This window comes from Trichosurus vulpecula, chromosome 4 (genome assembly GCF_011100635.1).
Source record: "Trichosurus vulpecula isolate mTriVul1 chromosome 4, mTriVul1.pri, whole genome shotgun sequence".
Taxonomy (NCBI): domain Eukaryota; kingdom Metazoa; phylum Chordata; class Mammalia; order Diprotodontia; family Phalangeridae; genus Trichosurus; species Trichosurus vulpecula.
In genome coordinates, this window is record NC_050576.1 from 132,438,028 (window position 1) to 132,456,625 (window position 18,598).

Genomic DNA, 18,598 nt, shown 5'->3' on the forward strand with positions numbered 1-18,598 from the left:
TTGATGGCAATGGTCAGTGTTCTGCACTTGGAGTCAGGAGAACGTGGGTTTAAGTCTTGCCTGAGATTCTCACTAGCTCTGTGACCCTGGGCAAGTCACTGAATGAGGATAATAATAGCACCTGTCTCCTAAGATTGTTGTGAGGGCAGAATACCTTAAAGTGCTAAATAAAGACTAGTTATTATCATTATTTTTATTAAAAAATGGGTTTTATGGCAATAAACATCTCAGAATAGATGGAAATGCTACCCAATTTTCCAGATTCCATTCAGCCCAATTTTCCCCTACTATTCAGCTCTGGAGGACAGCTTGGTGGTGCAGTGTATAGAGCGTTAAGCCTGGAGTCAGGAAGACCTGAGTTTAAATCCAGCCTCAGACACTTCCTAGCTGTGTGACCCTGGATAAGTCACTTTACCATGTCTGCCACTGTTTCTTCATCTATAAAATGAGCTGGAGAAGGAAATGGCAAACTGCTCCAGTGTCTCTGCCAAGAAGACCCTCTGTGGGGTCACAAAAAATCAGACACAACCAAAATGACTGAGCAGTAACGACCCTGACCCCCGGACCTAGAGCGCTGTCCCTCTGCACGGTACCTATCCCAAACGTGCACACGAATGAGCTATGGCAGTGGGCTTACACATCTGGCTTCATGACATAATCTAGATGATACAAGCTCATCATCCCCTTTGTTTTTTCATTACGCATTGTTAAACCTGAAGACTTTTTTCATGGTATTCTACTCTTCCATGCAATAATAATAACTAACATTTAAATAGCATTTTAAGGTTTGCAAATCCTGTTGCAATTGCTCCTCACTACAACCCTGGAAGGTAAATGCTGTTATCATCCCCATTTTGCATATGAGAAAACTGAGACCCAGGGACTCGTCTGGGCTCCTGAACCTCATGAGTGTGAGGTAGGATTCAAATTTGGGTCTTCCCGACTCTAAGTCCAGCACTCAATCTAATACACCCCTTAGCTGCCTCTATATAAGAATAATGCCATGGGAAAATATAGAGAATCCCTACGTCTGCACCCTCTCCCCTGAATATCCTCCGTGCCCCTGTTAAAAGTCTCAGGGGAATGAATGATCCCTTTTTAATGACTCATTTGATGTTATTATTCAGTGGGTCATTGAAAAAGTTTATCTCCACATACACAATCTGACAGTTACAACCCATGAAACGGATGTGGACAGGAGTTCTGTGTGCCTAAGTTATATCTCTGGAGAAGAGGGGTGTATATAAGCAAGAGGACAAAAATGTGAGGATGCCTGGGGCTTTTAGGGAAACTGTGGAACTAGAAAAATTGAAAAAACTTCAGTGCGCATATAGGTGAGAGGGACTAAGACTGGCCGTGTAGGGTCAACAGCTGGAGCAGCTGCTCAGATTTTGGAGGGTTTGAGTATACCTAGAGGAAGGGAGAGTTGAGGTCAGGGAAATTCTTGAGAGAAGGCATCAAGCTATGGAGAGAAGCTCTAGACCTCCCTCACCTGTCCACAGTCATTAGGATAATAGCAGCAGAGATTGAGAGCTGGAATGGACCCCAGGGGATCATCTGATCAAACTCCTTCATCTCATAGGCAAGCCCAGAAAGGGTTACCCACCCAAGATCACACAGGCAATAGGAAGCGGCAGAGCCTGGATTTGAATTCAGTGCCTCTGACTCCAGAGCCAGCACTTCATATAACCATCTGAGCTATTTAAAAACCAAACCAAACCACAACAGTGTCAAGACATGCCCTTGACAATGCTGATTGAGGCTTAATGTGGCAGCAAGATCCAGCCCCTGGGTGTGTTGGTGATGAGCTGGGAGCTATAATGGAAGGAATGCAGTAGGATTTGGGTGTGTCTGTGGCATACCAGGGGAAGCCTAAGTGAGTAGATTACATAGAATGAAATGGGCCAGAGAGACTGAAGTGGGGCTGGAGAGCAATCAGAGACTTCAGAGACAATCGAGCCCAATCCCTTCCTCTTACAGAGGTTCAGGGTCACATAGCTAATCAGCATCTGAGGTGGAATTAGAATCCAGGCCCTGTCCATTACATCATACCACCGTCCTCTCAGTCATCCAAAATGCAGGACCAGGTACTGGGGAATGAATATGAGGGAGGAGGTGTGCATAAGTATGGATTCTTGGAATGGATTCACCTGAAGGTTAAGAAGGGAAGGGCATCCAAATGTGACTTCTGGGATCCTAGTCTGTGCACAAAGGAAGCACTAGCAAGTGCAGGTCACTGGAGGTAACTTCGTGTTAGGTGATCGGGGGTGTGCTCTAGGGCAAGGCAGAAGCAGGAAACCACTGTTGGTGTGCCTGCCAGAGAGGCGGCAGGCCCTGGGCCTTAGTGCCCATCTCCTTGCAGCAATAACAGCGTCACGGGTGCTGCGATGATCAAACCCTAGCAAATATAAACATCTGATTGGCACAGTTCTGAGCCTCCAGTAGTATTTGTATGGGACAAAAGTATTCATTTCAGTCCATTTCTGACTCTCCATGACCCCATTTGGGGCTTTCTTGGCAAAGATACTGGAGTGGTTTGCCATTTCCTTCTCCAGCTCATGTTACAGATGAGGAAACTGAGGCAAACAGGGTTAAGTGACTTGCCCAGGGTCACGCCGCTAGTAAGTGAAATCATGAAGATGAGTCTTCCTGATTCCAGGCCCAGTGCTCTATCCACTGTGCTACCTAGCAGAAGAAAATTAGGGATTCTAAATGCTGTGAGGGTGGGGTAGGGTCTGGGTTGAGGAGGGAATGCATTTCCAATCTGGAAGGGTTGGGGGGAGGACTAGAATGTAACAAAGCCCAGAGGCAGGAGATGGAGTGTCGTACCCAGAGAACAGTTGGACTGAAAAGGTCAGGGCACGATTGTTGGTGTTTGTCCTTTGTTCTCAAAGAGGCCCATGGCATCAGGAACATGATACCATGACTTGCAAGTGAATTAGATTTAAGTGAGGGAGGGCTGTGCAAGGTCACCAGCCTCACTTTCTCCTCCAGAGCCAGATATAGATCAGGATGACTGGAGATGCCCCACCCCCCCACCACACCCCCCAGGGCAGCAAAAGGATAAGTGTAGGATGGAACTGGACTGATGATTTCACAGATACCAGGACCTCTCAGATGAGGAAACTCCCCCTACTAATTCAAGAAGGGGAATAATATGGAACAGATTGCAAAGGCAGGTGGAAGCCACACCGGGTAATGGTGTATCCTTACTTCTTGGCCCTGGCTAAGCCACTTCCTCCCTCGCAGCTTCAAATTCTCCATCTAAACAGGAGGCAGGCTAAAGTGAGGTCCTATCTTCCTAGCATTGAAGGCCATGGGGAAAGGCACATTCTTTTGCCTCTGATACTGAGCTAAGAAGAACCCTGAGGGAATAGATAAAAAGAAATAAAGTGAATAAGATGAACAGAACGAACGAATGAATGAAAAAAGTAACATTCAAGGAGAATATCTTCCCCACTCCTCCAATGGTTCCAAACTAAATATTTGAAAATGGCTGTGAAACATATATGATGCTGTTAATTTGTCTTCCTGCTTTGGTCTATCTATTAGTTACATTTTGAGACGTATGTTCAAAATCACCATCTCCTTCAAAATATCCTAGTGTCATGAACTGGAAAGTATCTTAACTATCCCTTAGTACAACCCTCTATTTTACAGATGAGGGAACTGAGGAGCAGGGAAGTTAAGACTTATGACTCATGTAACCTCTTTGAGCTCCAGTAGGGTCATCTGCAGAAGGAAGAGATTAGATTAAGTGATTGCTTAGGTTCCTTCCAACTCTAATACACTGTGATTTTATGAAGAATCATATAGAGGGAGCATGAGAGCTGGACTCAGGAAAACTGGAGTTCAAAGCCCATCTTTGATACTAGTCTAGGGACCACGGTAAAATCACTTAACCTCTTTGTGCCTCGGTCTCCTCACCTTTAAAACGGGAATAATGATAACACCAGTAGCTACCTCACAAAATTGCTGTGAGGCTCATGCGAGAGAATGTGAGTAAAGTATTTTGTAAACCTTAAAGGGTTATATAAATGTTACTATTAATAAGAACGGTGCCTGGAGCACCGGGCCTGGAGTCAGGAAGACTCGTCTTCCCAAGTTCAAATCTGACCTCAGACTAGCTGTGTGACCCTGGACAAGTCGCTTAACCCTGTTGGCCTCAGCTTCCTTATCTGTAAAATGAGCTGGAGCAGGAAATGGCAAATTGCTCCAGTATCTCTTCCAAGAAAACCCAGGAATAGGCTCACAAAGAGTTGGACCCTGCTGAAATCACTTAACAACAACAACAACTGAATGTTGGATTAGGAATCATAATCAATCAACAAGTATTTATTAAGGGCCTGTTATATCTGGTTTCATACCAGGCCCTAGATTCAGAAGACCTGAGTCTGAGTCCGACTTCTGTCACTTACTGGCTGTATGACTTTGGAAAAGTCATTCCATCTCCCTAGGCGTCTGTTTCCTTATCTGTAAAATGAAAGCATAAATGACCATTAAGGTCCCTTGCTTTAAATCTCTTGTCCCATGAGTTCACATCCTCGTTCTTTTATCAACTGTGGTTGGATGTTTTAAAAAAAATCTATCCCTTCTGTTGACTGACACCCACTATGAAGTAAGGTACTCAAGAATGTACAGGTTCACCTGCGTTTTATGGTTTTATTTGCATTATTTTGCTGCATTATATATCAACATTATTCTTTCTATTATCTTTGGTCTTTAAAAATACAAGTATTTGTTATTTCTCCAGATGACCTTCAGCAGGTATTATCTGTATTGTTGGTTTGGGTAAACTGAGGTACATAAAAACTCTCTTTCTAGGTCCCACTACCTAAGGAGTTAGAATCCTACAATACTATCTATACACAGTAGGACCCACAGAGGAAATTACCACCAGCAACCACTAGATGTCCCTGAAACATCTCTGTTGGTAAGCCAGGAGCCAAATTTCATTAACCTCTATCTCGTGTTTTTAAATAAAAATTTTAAGATAATTCTCTCTAAAAATTAAACAACAAAGTCAGTAATATGATCACTGACCTGAACCCTCCTAATTGGTCTCCCTTTCTAACTTATTTCAAAACTTCACTGAATCTGTGATCCAGCATTTTTACTGTATACAGCATATCCCAAAAGTCTTTGTTCAATTTAAGCTATCCCTAACGTGGACATTGCCTCCAATAGTGCAGATTGCAGCCATCCACACTTTCTCAACATGTGCAATTCTCATCAATTTCATCCTCTAGAGAATATCAACCTCACCCTCTGGTGGTGTTCCTCTAAGTTTTAACTACATTCCATGGATGCCAGTGTAGAACTCAGGCTATTTATTATCTCTCTTCCTTCATGACCAGCTCAGTCCTTTTCTGATCATACATTTTTCCTAGGAGATTTATCTTATGTCCCAAAGTCTAGATGTTCCAGAGCAGGCACTGAACTGCACTGGTAGAGGGAATTTCCTTGCTGGGAGTTCCCAACACCAAATGAAATCATGAGTTCAGAACAACAACAAAAAAACACATTGCTTGGGCTACTTCTTAGACATGAATCATCTTCATAAACATGCTGCTGCTGACTATATCTCTCCATTAGCCTGTGGATCACCTCCATTTTTCATCTTCATAGGTAGGGATATTTCAGAATTTGTAAATATACCATATAAAATGTTGCCATCTAGAAATCAGTAATAGGGTACCAGTGTTCTCAGACTATGTTAAACTGAGTTCCTCCCCATATACAATATGCTTATTTATACATCTTGAGAATTCAATTTAATAATTGACAATAATTAAGCCCCTCTATGGTACTGTGTAAGGTATTAAGGATACAAAATTGATGAAAGATTCTCCTCAAGGAGCACATGATTATAAACCTACAATCTAATAGAAAAAGTGTTGGAATAATAAAGTAGATGCCTATCAATTGGGTAATAACTACATGAATATAATGGAATATTACTGTGCCATAAGAAATGATGACTACAAAGAATATGGAGATGCATGAGAAGACTTATATGAACTGATGCAAAGTGAAGTAAGAAGAACCAGGAAAATAATGTATACAGGGATTACAACAATGTAAATAAGTGTAAAGAACAACAGCCACAACCCAAAACCAAATGCTATGTGATTATAATGACCACTCTTGGTCCTGTAGAAGACCTAAGAAAATACTTGGCCTTCCTTTGTTTGGAGAAATAGGGAAACTTGTATATACTATGAGACTTGTTGAGTTCATTAATTTCACTGAACCTCTTTCCTTCACTCTTTCCTTTTTATTCCTTGCAACAAGGGAAGACTATCTTGGTAGGGGAGTGGAAATATATTAGGAAATGAAGATAGTGTTTAATTATTTCCAATTTGTCCTGCATATGGATTTTTTGTATGTTGTCTCTCTTATTAGGATGTGAGCTTCTTGAAAGCAGGGAATGTCTTTTGCCTTTCTTTGTATCCCATGACCTAGTATAGTACCTAGCACATAGGAGGCACTTAATAAATATTTATTGACTGAATTTTTTTTAAAAATGTCAGTAATGTTTTCTTTTTTAATTAATTTTTGTTACATTTTAAGTTCTAAACTGCCTCCCTCCTTTCCCTCCCCATTCCACACCATTTGACACAGATATATATATATATATATATATATATATATATATATGTATATGTATGTATGTAAAACCATACTATGCACGCATCTATTTATCATTTCTTTCTCTCAGAGTAGATAACATCTTCCTTCAGATATCAGTAAATTTTAATGCCATAATTAGGCTAAATTGAGTCAGCTTCAAAGCCACTGTCTTTCACCTCCCCTCAGAGGTAGCATATGTGTATCCTCTGAGGGTAGATTTGAATTTGAGAAAAAAAGCCAAAAGTTATTCAGCACCAAGGCTAATGAACAAGGTGGATCTAAGCTGAGTCATACCAGTTGGGGTCAGAATTAAAGAGGTATCTTTTTCAAGTTGTAAGGAAGTTGAGTCCATTTCATGGACTCAAAACTGTTCTGGTTATCACAAAAGCAGAGTTCTAAAAATGTTCTGCACAGTGGTAGTATTAATACATTGTAGGGATAACCCCTGATGGTGGCAATTATGAAAGACAAAACTAGTTTGGATATACAAATTGTTCTTCGTTATGTGTTAGTTTGTGTATGGGTCAGAGGAAGTTTCAACAGCCAATCTCACTAGTTTATTATAATCTTGCCTTATTATTATTACTAATATTGTCTTTCCTTTTGCTTATTTTTGTATCCCCAATCCTTATGGCACAGTGCCTGACACATAGTAAACACTTAGTAAATGTTCGTTGACTTTATTTACCTCATATACAATTCACACATCCCACATGAACTCTTCCATGAAGTAGACATTGATTCTAGCAATCCGGAACTGAGCTCTATAAAGACCAAGCAGAATACAAAGGAATGATTTCTCTAATATATATAATCTGGTAAAGTGTCAAGAACACTTGTTTTGGAGCCAGAATGTTTGGATCAGAGTCTTGGCTTTGCCACTTCCTGGCTGTGACTTTGGGCAAATTATTTCACACAAGTGAACCTCCTTTCCCTCAACTATAAAATGGAGATTATATTATTTGCACTCTCTATCTTGTAGGATTGTTGTAAAGAAAGCATTGTATAAACCTTGAACCGATATACAAATTTGAGTTATTAGTATTGTTATCATAGGCAGTTAAGGCTGGAAAAGAGATTATCTAATCTAGTCTCCTTGTTTATACAGATGAAGAAGTTGACACTTAGAGAAATTATCTGCCCAAAGTTGCAAAGCTAGTTAGCAGAAAAGCTGGGAAGTGAACCCATCTTTCCTGAGTTCTCAGTTCATGTTCTTTCTACCGAATCACATAGATGCGCTGACATTGGCAGCAAAATTTAAAAATCTAATAGTCCCATAATGGGAAAGGAGAGGGAGGAAACATTGTATAGTCAGTCATTTAGTCATTCAGCAAGCATTTATTAAGTGTTTACTCTGTGCCAGATACTATGCTTAGCCCTGGAAATACAAAGAATGGCCAAAAAAAAAAAGACAGTCCCTCCCCTCAAGAAGCTTACATTCTAATGCGGGAAACAACATATAAATGACTACATACCACAAGATACAGAGCAGATGGAGGTAATCTCAGAAGGAAGGAGCTAACAATGGAAAGAAAGAGTTGACTTGGCCAGGATCATACAGGTAGTGTTTAAAGCCAAATTTGAACTCAGTTCTTCCTGAGTCTAGTCCAGAGCTCTATCTACTGCACCACCAGCTGCCTCTCATTATATTTCTACATTTACACACACATCCACATAACAGGGCAGCTTTGTCCCAAACCCTCTCCTGATCTCCCTCTTGATTCGCTCCTCCCCAAGGATTCTGCTATCTGAATCTGTGTCTCAGTCTCTCCCTCTTGATTCACTCAAATCTCTGCCTACCTCATTCCAGGTTGGTATCATCTCCTGTCAGTTGCACCTTTCGTCCATTTCCATGTCAATGTCCAGGCCAGCAATGAGGGTGTCTGCTTCAGTGCTAGGAGCCTAGATAGATATGCTCTAGAATCTTGCTGTTGGGGAGCCCACCTTGTCTTACTTTACATTCTCTGCTCTGTAGGTAACACCGAAACTATTCAAGGTATCAAACTGTCATCATGATGGCAGATCTGGGCCTTTCAGTCACATGGAAGGTGTAATGTAATACTCATCTAGTTTTTCTTTTGCATTTTTCAAAAGAGATAAAATTTCCCATTTCAAAATCTTAGATTACACCGCAAGGATGTCACACAAGTGACTAATACTACTAAACATTTGATTCCTTGAACAAATAACTGTCCTCAAAGCACAAACTAAGCATCTTACCATTTTACTTATTTAGTAGTTCTCATCTATGTTACACACAAATACACCTACACACACACACACACACACACACACACACACACAAACTGGTTCACTATCTTTTGCCTACTTTCAGTGGCCATCTGGGGGCAGTGAGCTACAGTAGGAAGAGTGATGAATTTGGAATCACAGGACCGAGTTCAAATCCTCCCTCCCATCTTACATCCTGTGTTCCCTTAATGCCACTGAGCCCCATCTGTAAAGTGTGGGGGTTGGATTCAATGCCCATTGATAAATCAACCTTTATTTTTGTTGTTCAGTCATGTTTCAACTCTTCTTGATCCCATTTGGGGTTTTCTTGGCAGGAATGACAGAGTGTTTTGCTATTTTGTTCTCCGGCTCAATTTACAGATGAGGAAACTGAGGCAAGCAGGGTTGAGTGACTTTCCTGGGGTCACACCGCTAGTAAGCCTCTGAGGCTGGATTTGAATCCATGAAGATGAGTCTTCCTGACTCCCGGCCAGGCACTCTATCCACTGTGCCACCTAGCAGCCCATCGACCTTTATTAAATGCCTACTATGTGCTAGGCTCTTTACTAAGTGCCTGCTTGTTCTGGGATTCGATCCAACTAGGGGCCTTGCAATGGCAGCGGCTGAGAAACCTCAGATACTTGTCGCCCAGGGTGCTGCTGCTGCTCCTACTCTGGAGCTTCTGGGGCTCCCGCAATAACCCACTGCACGGAGGAAGCGGGCATCCTCGAGTCCTTTCGCAATTGGCCCACGAACAGGGATGACCCCGCCCCCCCGTCTCTGGGCGGGGCCCTCGGGATCAGCCAATGGGAGCTGTGCAGCTGGGCTCCCAGTGCCGGGAGGAGTGGGCCGGGCCGGGGGTGGTGCCTCGGCCCTGGGCTGGGGCTGGCTCCGTTACCCCGAGAGTTAGGTAAACACCGCCCGGGCGCTTCTCTGGGAGCAGGTGAGTGGGGGCTGGGGGAGTGGGCGACTGACGGCGGTGGTCCAGTCCCCCGTCCCCGGGACAACCCGCGCCCCACCCCACCCTCCCGCACCTTCCGCCCTCGGGAGGAGCGGGCACCCCGGGATCCGGCGCGTGAGCGCACGCGCGTGCTCGGCCTGGGGCCCGGGGTCCGGCGCGTGCGCGCACGCGCGTGCTCGGCTCGGGGGCTCTGCCGGCTGCGCGCGCCTCCCGGCTGCTATGCTGTCTCGCTTCACTTTACCTGCAGCACCCAGGGCTGAGGGAGAGGGATGGGGGGCGCTGGGTGCCCAGCACTGCATCCCCACGCAGGGCCTGGGAGCCTCTGCTACCGGGGAGCGTGCCGAGCAATCTGACTGTGAACGCCAGGCCCTCGGCTGCGGGGGAGGGCTGCTCAGGCCCACCTGCCGTCCGTAGCCCACGTGTGAGTGGAGCGCAGCTGGCCCCGGGTCTCCGCATCCCCAAAGTCCACCTGCCTTATGTGCACTCCTCTGTGTCGGGCCAGAGTGTGTGTATTTAAAGGGACCGTGCATAAGACTGTCATAAGACTTGCTCTTGATAAAGAAAACCAGTTGGGTTTGTTCAATCACTCCTTATGTGTTTCCATTTTCACTCGTTGGCGTGTAGCGTTAGCCAAGTTGGGCCTGCTGCCTCTCTGGGTGGTGCCTGGGGAATCCATGTGCAAAGGGAGCCCAGAAAAGCTTATTTTTAGAGACAGCTTTGCAATGAAAAGTAATCTTAAGCATCACTAGTAGTCTAACTCTTAAGGACCTTACCAGTGCATATACCAATAGATATATGTGTGCTAGTGCAAAGCACGGCTTTTAGGACGGTATGCCTAGTTCTGCTTTTCTCACTTTGCATAATTTTCTGTAACTCTTAAAAACTTTTTAAAATACATGTTTTAAAATATCTATTATTTAAAAATACACATAGTCCATATAGCACTGGGAACAGCCTCAGGCATATTTGTTTGAGCAAAACATCTAATGATTATGTATGCAAGCTGATAGTGTTGCGGAGTACATTTTGTATACCTAGAGTTGTACTAGGAATTGTGGTGGAGAAAAGGGAAGTAGATTTGATTTCTGCCATGGTGGGGTGTATTCTCTATTTGTGTAAGCATGAGCATTTTAGCTAGGTAGAATGTTGCCCCTTGAATTTGTTCTAAAGAAGGTAGAGAGGAAGGAGTGCAAGACTGACACTCGAGGACATGTGGATAGATAGCTCTGGAGTTAAAAGATCTGAGTTCAAATTGTACCTTTGAATACCTGTGTGACTTTGGGCAAGGCACTTAACTTTCCTTAGTCTTGGTTTCCTCATCTGTGGTACAAGGAGATTAGGCTAAATGGGCTCTGGATTTTTGATGCTATGAAACCCCACACAGAGCATATCATTTAACTAAAAGGTTGTCAGTTTCATCATCTGTAAAGTGAGGAAATTGAAGTAGATAACGTAATAGTCCTCTCCCTCTATAAATCTGTCACCCTATTGATCCACTGTACCCACAAATTCAAACACACACAATGTTCGGACATGGGCTTTGAGAAACTCCTGGTGCAGAAACTCCTTCCACTAATGCAGATGGCAGATTCCCTCTCCTTTTCCTCCCGCCTGTCCTCCTCCGCTCCAGCCCCCCATTGACTGCATTAGAGAATTGCTTGGGGGCACTGAGAGATTTAGGTATTTATCTCACAACTAGCTTTTGTCAGAGGCAAGATTTGAACACAGGCTTTCTTGACTCCAGGGACCCTCTCCAGTCTACCGTTGGTGTCAAACTCAAATAGAAAGGGGACCATTAAACAGCACATAAAGATCTCTTAGACCTCATATTGACTAAGTTTTAAAGTGTAGTGTTATCTATGTTTCACTGGTTTTGTTTATTTTGTTAAATATTTCCCTATTACATTTTAATCTGGTTCAACATAATAGAGAGTGTTGATCTTCACAGTACCATGCTAACAGTTACCATTTTTACATGTAAACTAACGGACACTTTGCTGACATTCAGTGATCCCTACTTTCTAGATGAAGACCCTGAACAGCTTCATCCTCGGTGCCTAGCCAGGCTGGAGAGCAGACTTTATTCAGAACTAGGAAGCCCAGGTGGTTCACTTTATAGTCTCTCCTTGAAGTATCCTTCATGCACATAACCTGTGCTTTCTCTAGGGACTTGAGTGCCCAGGCAGTCTCCATCTGCTTGATATTTCAAGAAGGATTTAAAATCACTCGAACAAGTTATGTCATTGACAGGAGACTCAAGTTCCCTTTCTGTGAAATGTGTGTCATGAGTCAGTGAGGGTGGAGTGATTTGTAATCATGTGAACACAATATTTCTCTTCCCCTAAAGGCAGACCTTCTAAGGATCCAGCGGTGAAACAGATGGGTAATTCTCTGTTGTACGGACAGCCCAAGGAACCTAGGCATCCCTACTCTCAACCCGGAGTTTTATCTTCTGCCAGGTTGTCTTGCTGAGAGGTCTTCAAGGAGTTGAATATCCATAATTAGATGTATGGGCCGTTATGACTATTTTGTTGAGGTGGTACTGTGGGCATGATAGTAATTTGCTATTCTCCAGGAAAGTTTTTGCCGTTTGGACTGGAAATAATAATTTCCCTGGAGATGGCAATTTGCATGTTTTGCTTGTGAAAGGTCAGCCCTCTGTTCCTGTGTTTTTGGAAAAATACCCAGAGGTTGCCATTTATCATTTCCAGAGGGCACAGGGCTGATTATCACCCCCTTTGAGCTCTTTTATTCCATATTCCTGCCCAATACCCACTCCTGCTTAGTTTCCTTCAGACAGGAGGCTCCTAAAGTCATCCCACCTTGACCGCCTCTTAATAATATGTTGTATTGTATATCACTTGTTTCTTTTCTTAGAGCTTTCTCATCCATTATCTTACTTAAAGCAATAACCCTAAGAGCTAAGATTGGGGGCAATCGCTGTCCCATTTTACAGATGAGATTTAAGTGGATTTGTCCAAAGTCACAAAGATAGTAGATGGCAGAGCTGGGTCTAGAGCTCAGGTCTTTTGCCTCTTTTTACTTCATTCTTTGTTTCACCAGATGGTACTGCCATTGTGATCTCAAAATGAGTCTAACTCAGTCTACCCTGCAAAGTATTTTAAAAATAAAATGGTATTTTTTTAGGAACTCAAATGCCAGTATGGCTGCTCACTAGTGCCATTGTGGCCTAGCGAATGGAAAAGCACACAGTATTAGGAGTCAGGGACTTCAGTTTCAATCCTGGCTTTTCTATTAACTAGTTTTGTGAGTTTTGGCAAGTTACTTCCCAACCCTCCTCAGACCCTTCATCTACAAAATGAGGGAATTGGATTTTTCCCTCTTCCCCCAGTTACTTTGTGTTTGTCCTATTTGTACTTTATATGTTCATATATTGTTTCCTTCAGTAGAATGTAAGCTCTCTGAGGACCAAGAATGTTTTGTCTATGTCTCTTTTTCCCCATCGTGTGGCACAGAGCCTGGCACATAGTAGGTGCTTAATAAATATGCTTCTTGAATGATCAATTAGATCACTGGCTTCAAACTCAAATAGAAATGGGCCACAAATCCATATGTAAAAATCCCTGCCAAGGACATATTGACATAGTTTGAAAATGTAACATCTGTGTCTTATTTTGTATTTATTTATTTTGATAAATATTTCCCAATTACATTTTCATCTGGTTCCTTCAGGGAGTGTTGAGGGACTCTGTGCTACGGGTGTTTAATATCTCTGAACTAAATGATCTTTAAGGCCCGCCCAGCTCCAAAGCCTATGATTCTTTACATGGATTCAATTTAATAGCCAAAATGGCTTTCTGTTGAAAAAAGTTTTTTTAGCTTAAAAAGCTAGAAGGACTGGAATTTTAAAATATCTTGAAGGGCCAAGCACATTTTACATGTCAGTTGATGTACCTGGTCCTTCTATTAAACTTTCAGTATAAAAGCGAATACAGCTCAGGAATCCTCTTTGTTTATTGCCTTGGTAGACCCTAGTACCTAGCACTCTGCCTGGCATGTGGTAGGAGCTTAATAAATGCTTGTTGGCCTTTGACCCAGCAATACCACTTCTAGGTGTATTATCCCAAAAATATCATAAAAACAGAAAAGGACCCACATGTACAAAAATATTTATAGCAGCTCTTGTTGTGTTGGCAAAGAATTGGAAATTGAGGGGATGTCCATCATTTGGGGAATGACTGAACAAGCTGTGATATATGAATGTAATGGAATACTTCTGTTCCATAAGAAATGATGAGCAGGCAGACTTCAGAAAAACCTGGAAAGACTTATATGAACAGATGCTGAGTGAAATGAGCAGAACCAGGAGAGCATTGTACATGGTAACAGCCACATTGTGCGAGGATTAACTTTGATAGACTTAGCTCTTCTCAGCAATGCAAGTATATAAAACAACTCCAAAAGACTCATGATGGAAAATGCCACCACATCCAGAGAGAGAACTTTGAAGTCTTAATGCAAATGGAAGCATGCTATTTGCCCTCCTTTTCTTTGGTTGTTTTGTTACTTCTTTCTTGTGGTTCCTCCCATTAGTTCTTATTTTTCTTTACATCATGACTAATGTGAAAATATGTTCAATATGAATGTGTAAGTAGAGCCCATGTCAGATTGCATGCTGAATAGGGGAAGGAAGAAGAGAAAATTTAAAACTCAAAATCTTATGGAAGTGAATGTTGAAAAATAAAAATAAATAAATTGTATTAAAAAATAAGATGCAAAAAATTAGATTAAAAATGCTTGTTGAATTGAGATTGAATGGAATTAGGGTTAGCAACAAAGACAGAAATAGGGTTAGAAATGGAGATGGGGCAGAATTAGAATCAGAGATGGAATTGGATTTCCATGTTATAAGTGTTAGTTATTTCCGGGGCTTGTGGAACATCAGCTGCTTCTGCAAGATTTCCTTACGATTCAGAGGGATATCATGGCCTGGGGGAAGAGTATTCTCTGAAGCTGGGATGGTCCAGATAGCTGCCAAGGGAAGCTCTAGTATGGCTCCCTTTAGGATGCTGCCCAGAACATGTTTTTGCAGACTCTTGAGTAACCTCTCCTAACCCCGCTAGATTTGCCAGCTTGGGTCTAGGCTTCGAGAACTTTCTGTTAAATGTTAAGGTCAGTCCATTGGGATCCATGCAACTATTACTGGTCAAGCAGAATCCAAGGCAACATGAGGAACAAACAGCCCTTTAAAAATCAATGAACAGGAAGAACTTAGAATTTGAGAACCATAGAATGTCAGAGCTAGAAGGGACCTTGGGGATCTTCTAAATCAGGTCCTTCATTATACAGATGACACAGTATCCTTTTTGGGAAAATGTAATGGATTTATAGATTGTTAAAGCTGGAAGGGAATTTGGCAAGTATTTAGGCCGTGATGGTGTAGGAAACAACATAAGCTCAGAATGCAGGATACCTGGGTTCAGATTCTAGTTCTGTCATTAGCTTTACATTGCCTTAGATAGATGAGTCACATCACTCCCATGGGCCTCATCTACCTCATAATAACTAGCGCTTACTCCTCATAGTTAGCATTTATTCAGCACTTACATTTTGCAGAGCTGTTTACTGATGTCTCAATCATCTTCTCAACAGCCCTAGGAAGTAGCTACTCTTATTATCTCCATTTTACAGGTAAGGAAACTGAGGCAGGCCGCCGTTAAGTGACTCGTCCAAGGTTACACAGCTAGTATCTGAGGCTAGCGATGAACTTAGGTCTTCCTCAGTCCAGGTCCAGCACTCTGTCTGCGTACCACCTGGCTACCTCATTTGTTGAATGAAGGCTTTGGTACCAAGTTCTCTCTAAGGTCCCTTCCAGCTCTAGGTCCTTTGATCCCTTATTTTTTCTGAGATGATCCCCTTGTTTTGCAGACTCTCGGTCATTGTAAAATCTGCCTTTAAAAAGACTCTGCAACTAGAAGGAGGGCAGCAAACAGATGAAAGATGAAAAGATGGGGAGGCAGCGTGGATGCAGTGGAAAGCTGTTGGATCTGGAGTCAGAGGCCCTGGATTCAGATGCCGACTCTGCCACTTTTACTACCTTTATGGCCTTGATGAGCTGTAAGGTCCTCAGTTTCCTTATCTGCAAAATGAGGAATGTTGGGTTCAGTGACCTCTAAGGCTCTGTGCAGCTCCTTCCAGGCTCTAGATCTGTGAACTAAAGATCCCTTGAAAGCATCCCTAGAAAACCATCCTCTTTCAGGTCGTCCCAAGGATGCAGAAGCTGCTGGAGCAGGCCATACTTAAGTATTATATCTTACATGTCCAAAATGTCCACTGGCATTTACCAGAAGTGTGGGTCAGTGTAAAAGCACCAGGGCTCTTTGTTGCCCAGGACCATCAAAGGAGATGGGAGCTCACTGAGTGAGAGGCACCATAGCCTAGTGATTAGAAAGCAACCCTTGGAGCAGGGAAGGCTTGGGTTCAGGGCCCACCTGTGACCCAGATTGATTGTGTGACCCTGGGCAAGTCACTCAACCTCTGTGCTCTGGGAAACTCTCCGAGAGTACAAATTGCAGAGAAGTCGCTGACCTGCATTGGCAAAGAGAGTTTCCTAACCTGTGCATTTTCTGTAACGGTGAAATCGCTCTATCCTTAAGGAGACTGTATGACCTTGCAGTGACAGCCAGGGGCTTGGATAAACAAACCAGGCACTCTGAAGACTTTCTGAGAGCCTTGTCTTCCTCAATGGGTCTCTCGCAGTTGATGAGTGAGATTAAAAATAGTCTAACTTTCCAACAGGAAAATACTGCTTTGAATATTAAAGATAACACAGCAGAAAGGAACAGCTTTGCTTAATGTGATTGCAGTGAATGCAGCCACCTGGATGTTCCCATGTAACACATCTCCCCAGTGGTGCTGTCCTGGGGATACAGGAGCATCTAATCCATAGACATATGTTCTTTCATTCCAGGATCTTTTAAGAAAGGCCTGCTGCCTCGCCCTGCCCCGCCCCCCCACAGAGGCTCAGCATTCCAGGGAGATGTGAATGCACTCAGTCCATATAGAAGTGCTATAAGGAGGAGAGGTGGGTCATGAAGCACACTAGGACTTGGGGTGGGTGGGAGAGGAGAGTGTAAATTGAGGAAACCCTCGGCCTTCCAGCCTTACTCATTCCTCATCAAGCCATGGCCCAGGTGAAGAGGCAGTGTTATAGTGGGAAAACTGCTATATTTGCAGTGGGCCTCTTTGTATCTCAAGAGCCTCTCTGGGCCTCAGCAAAAGGGCTGGACTAGCTCATCTCAGGGATTCTTTGTGACTCTCCATCTGCAGCCCACCAAGCCCACAAGGAACTGAGAAGGATGACTTCTTTCTGGAGGGGTAGAGGGATGTGGGTGGAGACAGGGCAGTGGCTGATGCCATTAATTGTACCAGACTCATCTTGGTATATTGGATAAAGCCCTGGACTTGGAGAGAGGAAGACCTTGGCTCCCACCCTGCCTTAGATACTTTACTAGACAAGTGACCCCGAGCAGATCACTTAACAGCCTTTCAGTGGACTTTTGGGCTTTAGTTTCCTCCTCTGTAAAATGGAGATAAAAATTACAGCACGTTCCTCACAGGATTATTGAGAGGATCAAATGAGAGGAAGGATGTAATGTATCTTGAAAACTTTAAATCGCTGTATCAATATCAGCTGTTTTTATTATTTTGTAAATCAGAGAGCCCTCACTTTTCTAGGCTAAAGCAATTCTCCGGGAGCCCCAGCATGTTTCTTCTACTTGCTGATGTGTGTCCAGTCCCCATTGGTTCCCTCTCTTGTGTTACAAATGTCTCCAGTCAGGAAAAAAAAATCCGTGATTTTTCCTCACTGCCGACTTGGGGGGTGGAGGTGGGGACAGACGGATGGACTTTGGATTGTTGACGTCTGGTGCTTTTTATGTCCTTAAATGTGTGTGTCCATGTCATCCCCAGGGCTCCTTCCCTCCACCCTCCCATCAGAATGGAAAAAACAACAAATCTTTATTAAAGGCCTGCTTTGTGCAGAGCAGTTGTCCTAGTCAGTGGAACTGACACAAAGGGTAGCTAAGACATAGATCATAGGGTTATGGATGTAGAAATGGAAGGCTCCTCATTTTACAGATGGCCAAACGGAGCCAAGAAAGGTGAGCTGACTTGCCCATGGTCAAAAGTAGTAAGTGTCAGAGGTGGGATTTGAACCCAGGTCTTCTGACTTCAGAGCCAATGCTCTGGTCTCTATCCTTATGCAATTTAGAGTATAGTAGCTACTTAAGGGCAGAGTCAAAGTTATTTTTTCTTTTTTGTGTTTCTGGCACATAGGTCAGTAGGCATTTAAGGGATGCTCATAGGATTAAATTCTTCATAACTACTTGGGGAAAAAATCCCTCCTCCCTCCCCACTGCTTTCTCCTATTCATAGCACTAGGAAATACAGGACAATATTGAGGAGTATGTTTTTATCTTTAATTTTTTAAGTATCACTTTTCTAGACAAGAAAACTGAAGGCCAGAAAAGATACAAAAATGAAGACTGCTTGGAACCCAAGGGGCAGTTGACTGGTATGCTAGGCCAGTGGATCCCTCATGATTCCCCTGTGGGATAACACAGCCTGCTCCCACCTTGTCTAACAACTAAGGCCTTCCTGATGTACTAGCCTAACTGGCCACTCTGGGGAGAGACCAGGGCAGATGGCTGTCACAGGAGTGTTGCATTACATGGGCTGGCACAGCTGCTCTGCTGTGGGCCTAACCCTAAACTCCAGGTCCAGCCACCACCCTTGGTCGGAGCCATCTCACTT

At 43.2% G+C, this 18,598-nt stretch overlaps 1 protein-coding gene across 1 annotated transcript in view; it reads left to right on the plus strand.

Annotated features, from left to right (window-relative positions):
* The first annotated feature begins 9,644 nt into the window (after positions 1-9,644).
* Positions 9,645-18,598, plus strand: part of PSEN2 (presenilin 2) — a 37,059-nt gene continuing 28,105 nt past the window's right edge. Inside the window, exon 1 of the mRNA XM_036757262.1 lies at positions 9,645-9,805. The gene's annotated coding sequence lies outside the window, so the exon portion shown is untranslated. The remainder of the gene's footprint in view (positions 9,806-18,598) is intronic.